The 16,321-nt window shown below is 41.3% G+C and overlaps 1 long non-coding RNA gene across 2 annotated transcripts in view; it reads left to right on the forward strand.

The window, feature by feature from the left end:
• The window catches only part of LOC146058943 (uncharacterized), a 130,803-nt gene that overhangs the window by 110,793 nt on the left and 3,689 nt on the right, over positions 1-16,321 (forward strand). Inside the window, exons 3-4 of one of the 2 annotated variants that reach the window (XR_014470053.1) lie at positions 150-290; positions 6,247-6,961. This is a non-coding gene — a long non-coding RNA (uncharacterized LOC146058943). Of the gene's footprint in view, positions 1-149; positions 291-6,246; positions 6,962-16,321 lie in introns of those variants that run through there. The other variant, XR_014470054.1, reaches the window with a different exon arrangement.

Consider the following 16,321-nt stretch of genomic DNA (forward strand, 5'->3'; position numbering starts at 1 on the left):
CTCAATGAGATTTATTTCCATAATGTGTGCTTTTGAGCATTGCTATTCCCAGCCTGCCATATTTGTGCCAATTGTTTTTAAATGTATCTGCTTTTTATGCATTTTTGTGTGGTGTATTAAAACTGTATTATGTCTGTTTTTGTTTGTAGATCTCCACGGCAATGGAGCTGCCGGGACGTCTGGCTGCATCTGAGCCTGAGTGGAGTGACACAGGACGACGCTGAGTGACGTGGGAGGCGGAAGACGCCGGCTGCTGCTCCCGCGCCGGGAGTGAACACTGGTATCTGGATGTAAGTATAAATATCATGTATTTGCTTTATGTCTTTTGATCTGATGACGAGACAATAAAGTGCCTCGAAACGTTATCCTATTCCTGTGTGGAACGTATTTTATAGAGGGAGTGCCACCGTGTCTGGACATGTATAGTTGTACATCAGGAACATAAGTTTATACTAGGATCCTGGAGGTGACATAGTTGTTGGTGTTGAGGATGGTGAGAGGGCTGAGGAAAGTGATGGGTTTGTGGTTGAAGAATATGAGGAGCTGGGGCTGAGGATAATGATGTGGCTGAGGGCAGAAGGCAGTAATTGGGTAGAGGATGGTGACGGGGCTGCGGCTGAGGACATTAATTGGGAAGAGGATGGTGATGCGACTGAGGACACTAATTAAGGATAGTGATGGATCACTAAAAGAAATATCTTTATTTACACAATATTTTCTATTTAATTTTCTTTATAACATGTGAGCAACGCTGGCATTTTTAGTGGACATTTTAAACATCTTTCACATAGATGTTGCTCAGAGGGAATCTAAGGAACTCAGGAATTGAAACTGCTTAATTCAAATGTCATACATTTCCGTTTTATTTTCTGAGGAATATGATGGGGCAGGGGGCTGAGGAAGGTGGTGATGGAGGCTGTGGCTGAATAAGGTGATGGGGCTGTGGTTGAGGAAGGTCATGAGGGTTCTGACAGAAAAATATGATGGTGATGTGGGTTGTGGCTGAAGATGGTAATATGGCTGTGGCTGAGGAAGTGAATGGGGACTGTGGCTGAGGAAGGTGCTGTGGCTGAGGAAGATGATGGGGGCTGTGGCTAAGGATGGTGATGGGGACTGTGGCTGAGAAAAGTGATGGGGGCCTCGGGCTGAGAAAAGTGAGTGGAGCTGGGGCTGATGACAGTGTTGGGGTTGTGGCTGAGGAAAGTAATGGGCTGTGTCTGAGAAAGGTGATAAGGGATTGAGGCAGGTAATGAGGGACTGAGGACAGTGTTGAGGGGTTGAGGACAGTAATGAAGGACTGAGGAAGATGGTGAGATGTTGAAGTGATGTGGGCTGAAGACAGTGATGAGGTGCTAAGGGAGGTAGGGCATGGGACCAAGTTTCAACCCAATTACTTAGTCTGGAGTCTCTTGAGGAAGGCAGTCGCTGGTCTGGGCTTTCTGTAGTGACTGGAGGCTGGTCTCCTGTGATTACAGTAGCTCTGTTATCTTTGACAGCCCAGCAGGTGAGGTCAGTCATCTGTAGAGGTTAGTGGAATTAATATTTGTTTTTATCTGTGGTGGCAATGAATCAATGTGTTATTTTTTTACCTCGTGGGTGCAATCATTGAATTTAGGTGTGGGTTTTTTGTGCCATTGTGAGATGTGTGCCATCTGTGTGCCATGGCTCTATGCTACACCCTGTGTATGCTCGTCTGTCACCTTGTGTATGCCCTAAGTCATCCTGTGTATGTGCCACTGTCTCCTTGTGTATATGCCAATTACATCCTGTGTAAGCCACGCTATCACACTGTGTATGTTTCTCTGTCAACCTCTGTATGTCACCCTTTATATATCCTACTGTCACTTTCTGCTTGTCACACTGTGTATGCCCCTCTGTCACCTTGTGTGTGTTCCTATATAATCCTGTGTATGTGCCACTGTCACCTTGTGTATGTGCCAGTGACATCCTGTGCATACTCTTCTGTCACCTTCTGTTTGTTTCTCTGTTAATCTGTTTTTGTCACCCTGTGTAAATCCTACTGTCACCTTCTGCATGTCACAAGTATGCCCCCCTGTCACCTTGTGTACTGTATGTCCCTGTGCCATAACCCTTTTAGTTAGACCATGCCCCCTTTCTGGGAGTACACACATTTTTGGCATGCCCACATATACCTAGAACCACTAACCTCCCCCCTTCCACACACCCCATAAAGGTAATTTTATACAATATTTTTTAGAATTTTGTGCATGAAAAAAAAGTTTATGTATATTGAATCATCAGAAAAAAAATGTGCCACTATATTAGATACAGTATGCTAATAAAAAACTGGATTTCAGAACATTGTGGATATGGTAGACTCAATCTGTATATACAGGATGTGCTTGGCTGCCTGACCACCTTATAGTAAAATATGCATTTCACACGCATTTATAGTTAAACAGTCTGTAAAAAAATACAACAAAAAGGTGGATCCCCACAGCGCTAACTCGCAGGATCACTCTCAGTATTTTTCTTTCTGTTCGTCCTCTAACGTCCTTGGTACTCGGGACACCGGAAAAAAGAGAAAAATCTCTTGATTACCGTAGGTATATGCTCTTAAATAATAGCTCAAATAGCCACCACTCTGACTCACCTAGACTGGCTAGGAGAGGTTCACATCAAGGTATCTTTCAATGGGACATCAATAATATGGCACATATGGTAATGAACTCACCTAGGGTCAAGGCCCTATGTGCATCCAAAGGTTTCTTTGTGTGGATTGAAGAATACACCGGGATCAGAACTCGTTCAAAGTAAAAAAGTTCACGATTTATTGGTAAAACAGGAAACTCCAAGTACAACCATTCACAGCCACTTTCACAACCCTCACCCGGAATGGGGCTGGTCAGAGGCAAGTGGATCCTAAGTGTGTCACAAGGATAGGTGTCCTGGAGTCCTGAATAAAATCCTCTGCAAACACCAACGCGTTTCGAACCTGATTGGTCCTTCCTCAGGGTGTGGTATAATTAAAACATGATCCTGGGGGGGTTTATATACCCTAAAGCCTCCAGGACAACAATAAAACCCGGCAATTCCCTTATCCACATCCTCCATGCTAAACCTATTTCCAACATGCAGTTTCCTACAGTAAGCCTAAATAACAACATATTACAGATCATAAAAATAATAACAAATCACAGTATCGTTATTCACACTCAACGCCTTCTGGCTAAAAACAAAAGTTCTGTGCATCCAGTCCAAGTATTTGTTTGAACTCAGCGTCTCCGCTCATTGCGGTATCCGGCTTCCGGGAGCGGGCGTCACTTCCGCTCTATGCAACGCATCTGCGTGTCATCCAAGGTATTCGTCACTTCCGGTTGTCGTCTTCCGGAGTTAAAGTGACTGGAGCGCAGATATGGAACGCAAGCTTCCTGGTTTCCAGGGATATCATTAGTGACTTCCGATAATGATAAAATGGAACCCTTTCGGCTAAATCCCTGTCTCAGATGACAGATAGCAATGGTGGTACAGCCATCATATCCCCATAAAAAGACATGATAAAAAAGAAGAGTTAGATAAAATCCATCAAACGCGCACATATGCAGTATATTTATAGGAGAAAACATTTCAACTCAAAATCGGCGTTTAAGCCGCGGGGGACAAGGGTTTTTAAATTATAGATGAGACGCATTTCCATTTGGGATAATCTAACATCCCTGTCATCTTTTCTCCAATTGGAGTTTATTACTCTAATACCGCAAAATGCTCTTATCTGACTGGGGTCACTCCCATGATGTATCTTAAAATGTTGGGAAACATTATGAGTCTCCACCCCCTTTCTAATATTTCTCACATGTTCTGCGAGGCGTATTTTTAATGCCCTCGAGGTTTTTCCTATATACTGTTTGTTGCAAGAACAGCACAATAAATAAATGCAGTATTTTGAATCACATGTGATGAAGTCCTTAATAGTGATGGTCTCTCCTGTTTGACTTGATTTATATTCTGTGATTTTGCTACTATCAGACTTACTTATTTTGCACATACTACAGGTCCCGCACCTATAAAATCCCTTTGATTTAATATTATTCTTATTATTGGGTATATTTATGGCACTCCTAACTACCATATTACGAATGTTATCGGCCCTTCTGTAGATAAACTTAGGTGCGGGTCCTATATGTTTTACCAACAGAGGGTCATTCTTCAGTATTCCCCAGTGTTTTTTTATTATTTGTTCAACCTGTTTATGTTGTGTGCTGAATTTTGTAATAAAGGGTACTCCCATTTGGTATTCCTTTTTCTTTTTAGGTCCCTTTTTAATGGCCTCCAATCTATCCAGCTCAGCCCCCTCTCTCATAGCATTCTCCACCATGTCGGGATTATATCCCTTTGCAATAAATTGGGATTTGAGGATGTTAGCTTGATCATTGTAAGTTACCAGATCAGTACAGTTCCTCCTTATTCTGAAGAACTGACTTTTCGGTACGCTCTTCTTCCAATTATCGTGGTGATTACTTTCGAAAGGAATAAACGAATTACAGTCAGTGCTCTTCACATAATTCTTTGTCTTCACTACTTGATCATCTATATAAATAGATAGATCTAGGAAGTGTACCTCCTGTTTGCTTTTTTCAAAAGTAAGTTTAATGGATAGATCATTATTGTTGAGATGTTGGGAGAAGGATTCAAGCGTGGACTCATCACCCCTCCAGACGAACAAGATATCGTCAATGTACCGGGACCACGACACCAGGCCGGCACCAAAAGGGTGGCCACCCCAAACTGAGGTAGCCTCCCACCATGCCATAAAAAGATTGGCATAGCTCGGTGCCAGCCTGGTGCCCATAGCAGTCCCGGTCAACTGCAGATAATAGGAGTCCTCATACCAAAAATAGTTGTTGGTTAAAATGAGGGATATCCCCTCCAGAATGAAACTTTTGAGATCACTAGAAGTTATGCCAATCTTTTTATGGCATGGTGGGAGGCTACCTCAGTTTGGGGTGGCCACCCTTTTGGTGCCGGCCTGGTGTCGTGGTCCCGGTACATTGACGATATCTTGTTCGTCTGGAGGGGTGATGAGTCCACGCTTGAATCCTTCTCCCAACATCTCAACAATAATGATCTATCCATTAAACTTACTTTTGAAAAAAGCAAACAGGAGGTACACTTCCTAGATCTATCTATTTATATAGATGATCAAGTAGTGAAGACAAAGAATTATGTGAAGAGCACTGACTGTAATTCGTTTATTCCTTTCGAAAGTAATCACCACGATAATTGGAAGAAGAGCGTACCGAAAAGTCAGTTCTTCAGAATAAGGAGGAACTGTACTGATCTGGTAACTTACAATGATCAAGCTAACATCCTCAAATCCCAATTTATTGCAAAGGGATATAATCCCGACATGGTGGAGAATGCTATGAGAGAGGGGGCTGAGCTGGATAGATTGGAGGCCATTAAAAAGGGACCTAAAAAGAAAAAGGAATACCAAATGGGAGTACCCTTTATTACAAAATTCAGCACACAACATAAACAGGTTGAACAAATAATAAAAAAACACTGGGGAATACTGAAGAATGACCCTCTGTTGGTAAAACATATAGGACCCGCACCTAAGTTTATCTACAGAAGGGCCGATAACATTCGTAATATGGTAGTTAGGAGTGCCATAAATATACCCAATAATAAGAATAATATTAAATCAAAGGGATTTTATAGGTGCGGGACCTGTAGTATGTGCAAAATAAGTAAGTCTGATAGTAGCAAAATCACAGAATATAAATCAAGTCAAACAGGAGAGACCATCACTATTAAGGACTTCATCACATGTGATTCAAAATACTGCATTTATTTATTGTGCTGTTCTTGCAACAAACAGTATATAGGAAAAACCTCGAGGGCATTAAAAATACGCCTCGCAGAACATGTGAGAAATATTAGAAAGGGGGTGGAGACTCATAATGTTTCCCAACATTTTAAGATACATCATGGGAGTGACCCCAGTCAGATAAGAGCATTTTGCGGTATTAGAGTAATAAACTCCAATTGGAGAAAAGATGACAGGGATGTTAGATTATCCCAAATGGAAATGCGTCTCATCTATAATTTAAAAACCCTTGTCCCCCGCGGCTTAAATGCCGATTTTGAGTTGAAATGTTTTCTCCTATAAATATACTGCATATGTGCGCGTTTGATGGATTTTATCTAACTCTTCTTTTTTATCATGTCTTTTTATGGGGATATGATGGCTGTACCACCATTGCTATCTGTCATCTGAGACAGGGATTTAGCCGAAAGGGTTCCATTTTATCATTATCGGAAGTCACTAATGATATCCCTGGAAACCAGGAAGCTTGCGTTCCATATCTGCGCTCCAGTCACTTTAACTCCGGAAGACGACAACCGGAAGTGACGAATACCTTGGATGACACGCAGATGCGTTGCATAGAGCGGAAGTGACGCCCGCTCCCGGAAGCCGGATACCGCAATGAGCGGAGACGCTGAGTTCAAACAAATACTTGGACTGGATGCACAGAACTTTTGTTTTTAGCCAGAAGGCGTTGAGTGTGAATAACGATACTGTGATTTGTTATTATTTTTATGATCTGTAATATGTTGTAATTTAGGCTTACTGTAGGAAACTGCATGTTGGAAATAGGTTTAGCATGGAGGATGTGGATAAGGGAATTGCCGGGTTTTATTGTTGTCCTGGAGGCTTTAGGGTATATAAACCCCCCCAGGATCATGTTTTAATTATACCACACCCTGAGGAAGGACCAATCAGGTTCGAAACGCGTTGGTGTTTGCAGAGGATTTTATTCAGGACTCCAGGACACCTATCCTTGTGACACACTTAGGATCCACTTGCCTCTGACCAGCCCCATTCCGGGTGAGGGTTGTGAAAGTGGCTGTGAATGGTTGTACTTGGAGTTTCCTGTTTTACCAATAAATCGTGAACTTTTTTACTTTGAACGAGTTCTGATCCCGGTGTATTCTTCAATCCACACAAAGAAACCTTTGGATGCACATAGGGCCTTGACCCTAGGTGAGTTCATTACCATATGTGCCATATTATTGATGTCCCATTGAAAGATACCTTGATGTGAACCTCTCCTAGCCAGTCTAGGTGAGTCAGAGTGGTGGCTATTTGAGCTATTATTTAAGAGCATATACCTACGGTAATCAAGAGATTTTTCTCTTTTTTCCGGTGTCCCGAGTACCAAGGACGTTAGAGGACGAACAGAAAGAAAAATACTGAGAGTGATCCTGCGAGTTAGCGCTGTGGGGATCCACCTTTTTGTTGTATACTATATGCTTGTCTGGGTTTGGTAGCCCTATCTGGTGTGTTTCTCTAGCTGCTTGTTCCTTGTGAGCGCGGGTGGTCACCCATACCCCCTTTTTTTTCCATTGTACCATTTCTACCAATTTTTGGGTGCTACCTGCTGCGCATAGGATCCTATCATGTTCTCACATAGAGAGCAAAGAAAAAAACAAATGCACGGTGTATTTGACCAGGATACTGTCGAGTTCGAAGATGAATTAGATCTGACAGATGAAGATCTTGACAGTATCATGACCAAACTTGAGAAGGCCCTCACAAAAGAGGGGAAACTCTGGTGGGAAATGGTGAGTCTGGAGAAGTACCTTCTGGAGAAAATTATCCCCAGGGGACTTCGAATGGACAAAATGCCCTCTTTCCAAACAGAATCAAAAGAATTTAAAAGGGACTGGATTAAGATTCTTGATACGTGTTCTTTTGCCCTAATGAATTTGATAGTGAAACAAAGGAGTAATGATTTGAAAAAATTAGGTGATGAAATTCTTGCCCTAACAGAGATGGCTAAACCTTTCAACCAAACTAAAGAATATGAAGAAGCGGAGGATGAAATTGCCATGCGTTTAAATAGAGTTGAAACAGACCTTATGGTAAAAAAAAGAAAAAAGATAAAGATGATTACAAAGAAGGGGTGCAACATTGCATAACTAAAAAGGAAAGGAACTATAATAAATTTGAAAATAATGACCACCAATACTCTAGTCCACCTAGAGGGTATAGAGGCCCACCTCATAAGAGATTCGGCTATTCTAGAGGGGAAGGCAGGGGACAGATCCGCAATGGTGGAGGGGCTGGATCAGAGGAGAGACATTTCCCATCTAGACCCTACACCAGAACACACAACTATAGAAGAGATAGATCAGAAAGAAGGAGGTCACCTGTGAGGAACTATGGGAGACCCCAAAATAACTACAGATGGAGAAGGTCCCCCGTCCATGATAGACACCGAGGAAGGAGAGAGGAGGATTATAACTCAGAAAGAGGAATCAGAAGGAATAGAGACACCCCTTATCGGGAGTTTAATGAGGGAGGGGCCCAAAATAATTTTTTAGAGAGGGGAACTCAAAAAGGAATAAGAAATTAGCACAGAAGAGATTCCCAGATTCTAAACACAATGAGACATGTACCCCTAAAATACCTACAATAAGAGGGAAAAAATGGAAACAAAGAGGAAGTAGGGGTAAAAATCACTCTAGGAATAAAAAGAAAAATAGAAGAAAAAATAGAGATATCCCTAATCCCCAAAGTACTGTAGATGATCAACATCAAAAAACTGTCATTTTTAACCTAAGTTCATACACATTAAATGAACATGAACAGAAAATCCTTGAAAAAGGATTAAAATTCTCTCCGACCAATACCCCTGACCAATTTGAGATCTTTATCGACTTACAAAAAATGGTGAGGAAACTCACCCTTAAGAGATTTTTTGAAGAAACTAGCACCAATATAGAGTCCAATGAAGGAGAAAACACAATATCCATCTTCAAGAAAAAATCCACATTCTATCCCCTACATAAAAGGGGTTGTTTTGTGGAAACGTTTGACCGCCTTGTTAAGGATGATTTGGAAAAATTAAGTCTTAAACCCATTAGGAATCCCAATTTTTCTAAAAAAGAGAGGGAAGCAGTTAAAAGCCTAAAAGACAATAAACTAATTACTATAAAACCCGCGGATAAGGGGGGTAGCATAGTTATCATGGACACCATTAAGTATCAGGAGGAGATTATGAGGCAACTGGCAGACTCATATACCTATAAAAAATTAAGAGGTAATCCTACCGATAAAATTAAATCTAAATTGGAGACTTTCTTGGAAATATACCACAAGAAAAGTATAATCACTAAGGAGATCAAGGAATATATCTCGATCTCCACACCATCTGTCCCGGTAATATATGTGTTACCCAAAATACATAAATGTAAGGAGAATCCGCCGGGACGTCCTATTGTAGCAGGGACTGGATCAATATTGTCAAATTTGTCACATTACTTGGATTCACTACTCCAACCGATGGTACAAAAGGTACCCTCCTTTCTTAAAGATACTATTTCAGTCCTTCAGATGATACAAGGAACCTCATGGGAGGAAGGGAACATCTTGGTCACGGCGGACGTGACCTCCTTGTATACCATTATAAGACATGATCTAGGACTCAGAGCGGTCGAATATATTTTGGATCTTGATGGTACTTCTAGTGATCTCAAAAGTTTCATTCTGGAGGGGATATCCCTCATTTTAACCAACAACTATTTTTGATATGAGGACTCCTATTATCTGCAGTTGACCGGGACTGCTATGGGCACCAGGCTGGCACCGAGCTATGCCAATCTTTTTATGGCATGGTGGGAGGCTACCTCAGTTTGGGGTGGCCACCCTTTTGGTGCCGGCCTGGTGTCGTGGTCCCGGTACATTGACGATATCTTGTTCGTCTGGAGGGGTGATGAGTCCACGCTTGAATCCTTCTCCCAACATCTCAACAATAATGATCTATCCATTAAACTTACTTTTGAAAAAAGCAAACAGGAGGTACACTTCCTAGATCTATCTATTTATATAGATGATCAAGTAGTGAAGACAAAGAATTATGTGAAGAGCACTGACTGTAATTCGTTTATTCCTTTCGAAAGTAATCACCACGATAATTGGAAGAAGAGCGTACCGAAAAGTCAGTTCTTCAGAATAAGGAGGAACTGTACTGATCTGGTAACTTACAATGATCAAGCTAACATCCTCAAATCCCAATTTATTGCAAAGGGATATAATCCCGACATGGTGGAGAATGCTATGAGAGAGGGGGCTGAGCTGGATAGATTGGAGGCCATTAAAAAGGGACCTAAAAAGAAAAAGGAATACCAAATGGGAGTACCCTTTATTACAAAATTCAGCACACAACATAAACAGGTTGAACAAATAATAAAAAAACACTGGGGAATACTGAAGAATGACCCTCTGTTGGTAAAACATATAGGACCCGCACCTAAGTTTATCTACAGAAGGGCCGATAACATTCGTAATATGGTAGTTAGGAGTGCCATAAATATACCCAATAATAAGAATAATATTAAATCAAAGGGATTTTATAGGTGCGGGACCTGTAGTATGTGCAAAATAAGTAAGTCTGATAGTAGCAAAATCACAGAATATAAATCAAGTCAAACAGGAGAGACCATCACTATTAAGGACTTCATCACATGTGATTCAAAATACTGCATTTATTTATTGTGCTGTTCTTGCAACAAACAGTATATAGGAAAAACCTCGAGGGCATTAAAAATACGCCTCGCAGAACATGTGAGAAATATTAGAAAGGTGGTGGAGACTCATAATGTTTCCCAACATTTTAAGATACATCATGGGAGTGACCCCAGTCAGATAAGAGCATTTTGCGGTATTAGAGTAATAAACTCCAATTGGAGAAAAGATGACAGGGATGTTAGATTATCCCAAATGGAAATGCGTCTCATCTATAATTTAAAAACCCTTGTCCCCCGCGGCTTAAACGCCGATTTTGAGTTGAAATGTTTTCTCCTATAAATAAACTGCATATGTGTGCGTTTGATGGATTTTATCTAACTCTTCTTTTTTATCATGTCTTTTTATGGGGATATGATGGCTGTACCACCATTGCTATCTGTCATCTGAGACAGGGATTTAGCCGAAAGGGTTCCATTTTATCATTATCGGAAGTCACTAATGATATCCCTGGAAACCAGGAAGCTTGCGTTCCATATCTGCGCTCCAGTCACTTTAACTCCGGAAGACGACAACCGGAAGTGACGAATACCTTGGATGACACGCAGATGCGTTGCATAGAGCGGAAGTGACGCCCGCTCCCGGAAGCCGGATACCGCAATGAGCGGAGACGCTGAGTTCAAACAAATACTTGGACTGGATGCACAGAACTTTTGTTTTTAGCCAGAAGGCGTTGAGTGTGAATAACGATACTGTGATTTGTTATTATTTTTATGATCTGTAATATGTTGTAATTTAGGCTTACTGTAGGAAACTGCATGTTGGAAATAGGTTTAGCATGGAGGATGTGGATAAGGGAATTGCCGGGTTTTATTGTTGTCCTGGAGGCTTTAGGGTATATAAACCCCCCCAGGATCATGTTTTAATTATACCACACCCTGAGGAAGGACCAATCAGGTTCGAAACGCGTTGGTGTTTGCAGAGGATTTTATTCAGGACTCCAGGACACCTATCCTTGTGACACACTTAGGATCCACTTGCCTCTGACCAGCCCCATTCCGGGTGAGGGTTGTGAAAGTGGCTGTGAATGGTTGTACTTGGAGTTTCCTGTTTTACCAATAAATCGTGAACTTTTTTACTTTGAACGAGTTCTGATCCCGGTGTATTCTTCAATCCACACAAAGAAGCCTTTGGATGCACATAGGGCCTTGACCCTAGGTGAGTTCATTACCATATGTGCCATATTATTGATGTCCCATTGAAAGATACCTTGATGTGAACCTCTCCTAGCCAGTCTAGGTGAGTCAGAGTGGTGGCTATTTGAGCTATTATTTAAGAGCATATACCTACGGTAATCAAGAGATTTTTCTCTTTTTTCCGGTGTCCCGAGTACCCAGGACGTTAGAGGACGAACAGAAAGAAAAATACTGAGAGTGATCCTGCGAGTTAGCGCTGTGGGGATCCACCTTTTTGTTGTATACTATATGCTTGTCTGGGTTTGGTAGCCCTATCTGGTGTGTTTCTCTAGCTGCTTGTTCCTTGTGAGCGCGGGTGGTCACCCATACCCCCTTTTTTTCCAGTCTGTAAAAAAAAATAAAAGGAATCCATAGAAGAGTATGATCTTAAGATGGTGAGGAAAATGTCAGAAAAGCCACTCTTGAACACCTTTGGAATAAAACACATGCACATTTAAATATCACCATAGTTCATTGTCCCATCATTAGTGAAGTATTTACTTGGCCTATGTTTGAAGTACGAAGATGGTGTTTTGTCTTCCAGGACAAAACATAATGTACTGTACATTAGCATATTTTCAAAATTATCAAAAGAGAATCGAGCCAGACAGGGTTACGTATCTGAAATAGAAAAAAACTATTACACGTACTTGAATTGAACAGTTTTCATAAATTGACCTAGATTGTGCTTTGTTTCCTCATGCAAAATAATCCAATACGGAACCCTGGGTTATTTTACTTTCCTTTTAGTTTCCTGCAGCATATATTTTGCATGTGACTCATTCAACAAGCATTGTATTATTTTTCAATTGTCCCTGTATCTACTCTAATTTTTAATATAAAATCTGCTCACTCAAACTTTGTGTTCTGTAAGTTGATCCCTGCTGCTTTCTTAAATTTTTAATATGGCATAGACAGCTTTTCCGCATCTGAAAATTTGTTTTCATTTCATATAATGTGCCTATAAGTTATGTAATATCTACAGTATTTGCAATTTACCTATATCTAGTGCTGTTACAGAATGCACTTTATATGCTTCCAACCAGAGATTTACTTTATATTCATGGCTATAAATAAATTAGTGCTCATTGCCGATAAACATGAACATTGGAAATATAAGACTTTTAGGGTGTTGTTTAAATAGCTATCTTGCTTTTGAGCTTGTGTTGTTTGGATACGTAGAATAAGCCGGATGCTGTAAAGATGGAGGTGACACACACGATTGCTGCTGAACATGTGCACACTCTTTATGCATGTTCAAAGTCATGTTTCCAACACTCACGCGTGCCATTAAATCACATTTGCTTCAAACAATTTATTTACCTATTCAATTGACAAAGTGCTTAACCCTTTGAGCGCTAAGTGAATTTGTTGAAATAGGTGTACAAATTGTCAAAGAACCATTTTTTATTCATAATGACCTGTAATGTTAACCTTACAGTATATAGGAAAAATATTTTCCATTTCATTTGATATATAACATGTGAGCAACGCTGGCATTTTTAGTGGACATTTTAAACCTCTTTCACAGAGGTGTTGGCACTCTGAATCTAAGGAACTCAGGAATTTAATCTGCTTTATTCAAATGTCATGCATTTCCGTTTTAAAATCACTTTCTGGTCCATTTAGATACACACCTCCAATTCAAATGATGATGGAACAGTAATGATATTGATTGTACAGTACATGTAAATTACCTATCACATATGAAGAAAGACATGTGGTGCCTGATGCACACTATAATATTAAGCTCTGATATCTAATAGAGCAATAAATTGAGGTTATTGGAATATTTGTTGGTCAAGAAATACTAGCCCACCAACCGCCTCAAGGTAACCGCGTGAATTTTCTGGTGGGTCCATAATACTAAGATTGAACCTGGGGCGCTGCACCCCAAAAAGCCAGCAAAAGCCAGTCACCTGAGGGCAGCACAAAAGTGAATTGCTAAAGTATTAGTGGGTTAATAATGAAGAAGCAATAGCTAGGGGTTAAAAAGTGTTACAGAAGTGAAAATACTAGAAAGTATAATTAGTGGAAAAATAAATAAATAGTGCTAAATAAATGTTATTGTGAGCCACCCCAAGGCAACCCAGCCATGCCAACCCAAGGGGAGCCGTGCCCCAAATCCATCCCTAAAACTAGCACAATGTACAAATTTTCAGGACTTACCTTAATTGTGCCTTTAGTTCCAATGTGCGGTCTGTGGATACCAGGGACCAGACTGGTTGTACCATTTAGATCAGGTGGTCGGGGTGCTACATCAAGGTGAGGGAGTCCCCACCCTCAGGTGTACAAAGTATACAATAATTGAGTATATGGGGGGGGGGGGGAGATCTTGAAATGCACACCCTAATAATATACATGTATCATGAGGTGCTATCATGCTGGGACCTGTAGTTCTACAAAGAAAGACATGCAGTGCCTATTGCACACAGTGTAATATTAAGCTCTGCTATCTCATATAGGAGCAATAAATTGAGGTTCTTGGAATATTTATTGGCCAAGAAATACTAGCCCACCAACCACGTCAAGGTAACCTCATAAATTTTCTGGTGGGCCCCTAATAATGAGTATGAACCTGGAGTGCAGCTCCCCAAATAGCCAGCAAAAGCCAGTCACCTCAGGGCAGCACACAAGTGAATTGCTAAAGTATTAGTGGGTTAATAATGAAGAAGCAATAGCTAGGGGTTAAAAAGTGTTACAAGATTCCCCCACCTATCACATATGAGCAGAATGCATCCAAGTATGAAGACTCCCCTCCTATAATAATATATATATATATATATATATATATATATATATATAACCATATTCGCAAACTTTACGTGATTGTCATGAAGACTCCCTGAAGCAACAGCAATCTCCCCGTAGAGTCTAGCAATCTACCTGATTGTATCTTACCACCCATCCTCCCTCCAATATATTACACACAGGCTGGTCTTAAGGTCCGCAAGATGAACTTCTGGTTTGGTGTTTAGAATTGGATGTTCATCTTATTTTACTATTGTTATCGATTTATATAGATTCTCGACATTTTGAACATTAATAAGCTTAGGATTGAGAATTCCTGGGCTTCTTTTTTAACCAGTTTGATTTTTGCGATGTGGATTCTTTAATATCTGTTCTGGTACTTGGCCATGGTCTCCTGTATACTTAATACTGTTGATTTGGCCTTGAAACAAAATGACAATAAGCTTTCTTAAATTGTTTCCAAAAGATAGAAAAAAATGCAAATCAATTAAAACATTGCATTAAATACTTGTATATGTAACCATAAGCAACTTTAAGTAGATAAACCATAGACATCAAATTTACACTACAGTTTCCAGATCGTAGACTAATGGTTGGTAAGATAAAAAACATATACTGTAGCATGATAATTTGAGCGTGGAGGGGGAGGGGGAGGGGGGGGGGGGCAAGGTTTTGGCTGCCTAAGGGCAGGGATTTAATCCAGCCTTGGAGTTATTTCTCTTTGCATTTTACACCTGGTGAGTGAGAATACCTACATTGGGTGCCTGATACAGGGGGCAGAAGTTGCAAAGATACCTTTATATTGCAGTTGTGTAAGTGATAATTTGAGCATCTACCAGCTATTGGTGAATTTTCCATATTAACAATACTACACTATATAGATTTTTGGGAGTTTTATTTAAAGAACTGATTAAGAGAAAAATGTTTACGCCAGAGTGGATAAAAGGAATGATATCACAAGCATGTTTAAGGCATAAGCTTTTCCATCATATTTTTTATGCATGTAGCAAAGCATATGTAGAATGACTGGGGCTAATTCTAAGATGAAAACAAAACAAAAAGAGCAAGTAACTTTGCATCTAGAACAAATCGTGTTGCACTGCAATGGGTGCAAGCAGGGCCGAAACTAGGTGTTTCGGCACCTGGGTCGGCAGTCATTTGGTCGCGCCCCCCCCCCCCCCCCCCCCCCCAAAAAAAAATAAAAAAAAATCACTGCCTTGGGGTCAGGCAGCGGGGGTCCAGGGACTGGAGAAGGTTAACTCCGGCTCCTAGCGCTGCCGGGCGGTGGGCGGGAGGCAGATTTTGAAAAGACTTGCCGGACGCTGATTGGCTGAATTCAGCCAATCAGCGTCCGCCAAGTCTTTTCAAAATCATCAGCGCTTCCCGCCGCCAGGCAAATAGTGAGCGGCTGTGTATGTGAAAGCCGCCAGGCAAATAGCGAGCGGCTGTGTATGTGAAAGCCGCCAGGCAAATAGCGAGCGGCTGTGTATGTGAAAGCTGCCGCTACACCAGTCCCTGGACCCCCGCTGCCAACATACCTGTGTGTAGCGTCCAGGGGTCCAGGGACTGGTGTAGCGGCAGTCTTCACTCACTCCGTCTCCTAGCGCTATCTGCCTGGTGGCGGGAAGCGCTGATGACTTTGAAAAGACTTGCCGGATGCTGATTGGCTGAATTCAGCCAATCAGCGTCCGGCAAGTCTTTTCAAAACCTGCTTCCCGCCCACCGTCTGGCAGCGCTAGGAGCCGGAGTTTAACCCAGCAGTCCCCGGGACCCCGCTAGGACCTGGCGTTAACCCACCAGTCCCCGGACCCCCTGCTGCTCATCCCAGGGACCACGCTGC

Source organism: Crinia signifera, chromosome 2 (assembly GCF_055691185.1).
Source record: "Crinia signifera chromosome 2, ASM5569118v1, whole genome shotgun sequence".
NCBI classification, from domain to species: domain Eukaryota; kingdom Metazoa; phylum Chordata; class Amphibia; order Anura; family Myobatrachidae; genus Crinia; species Crinia signifera.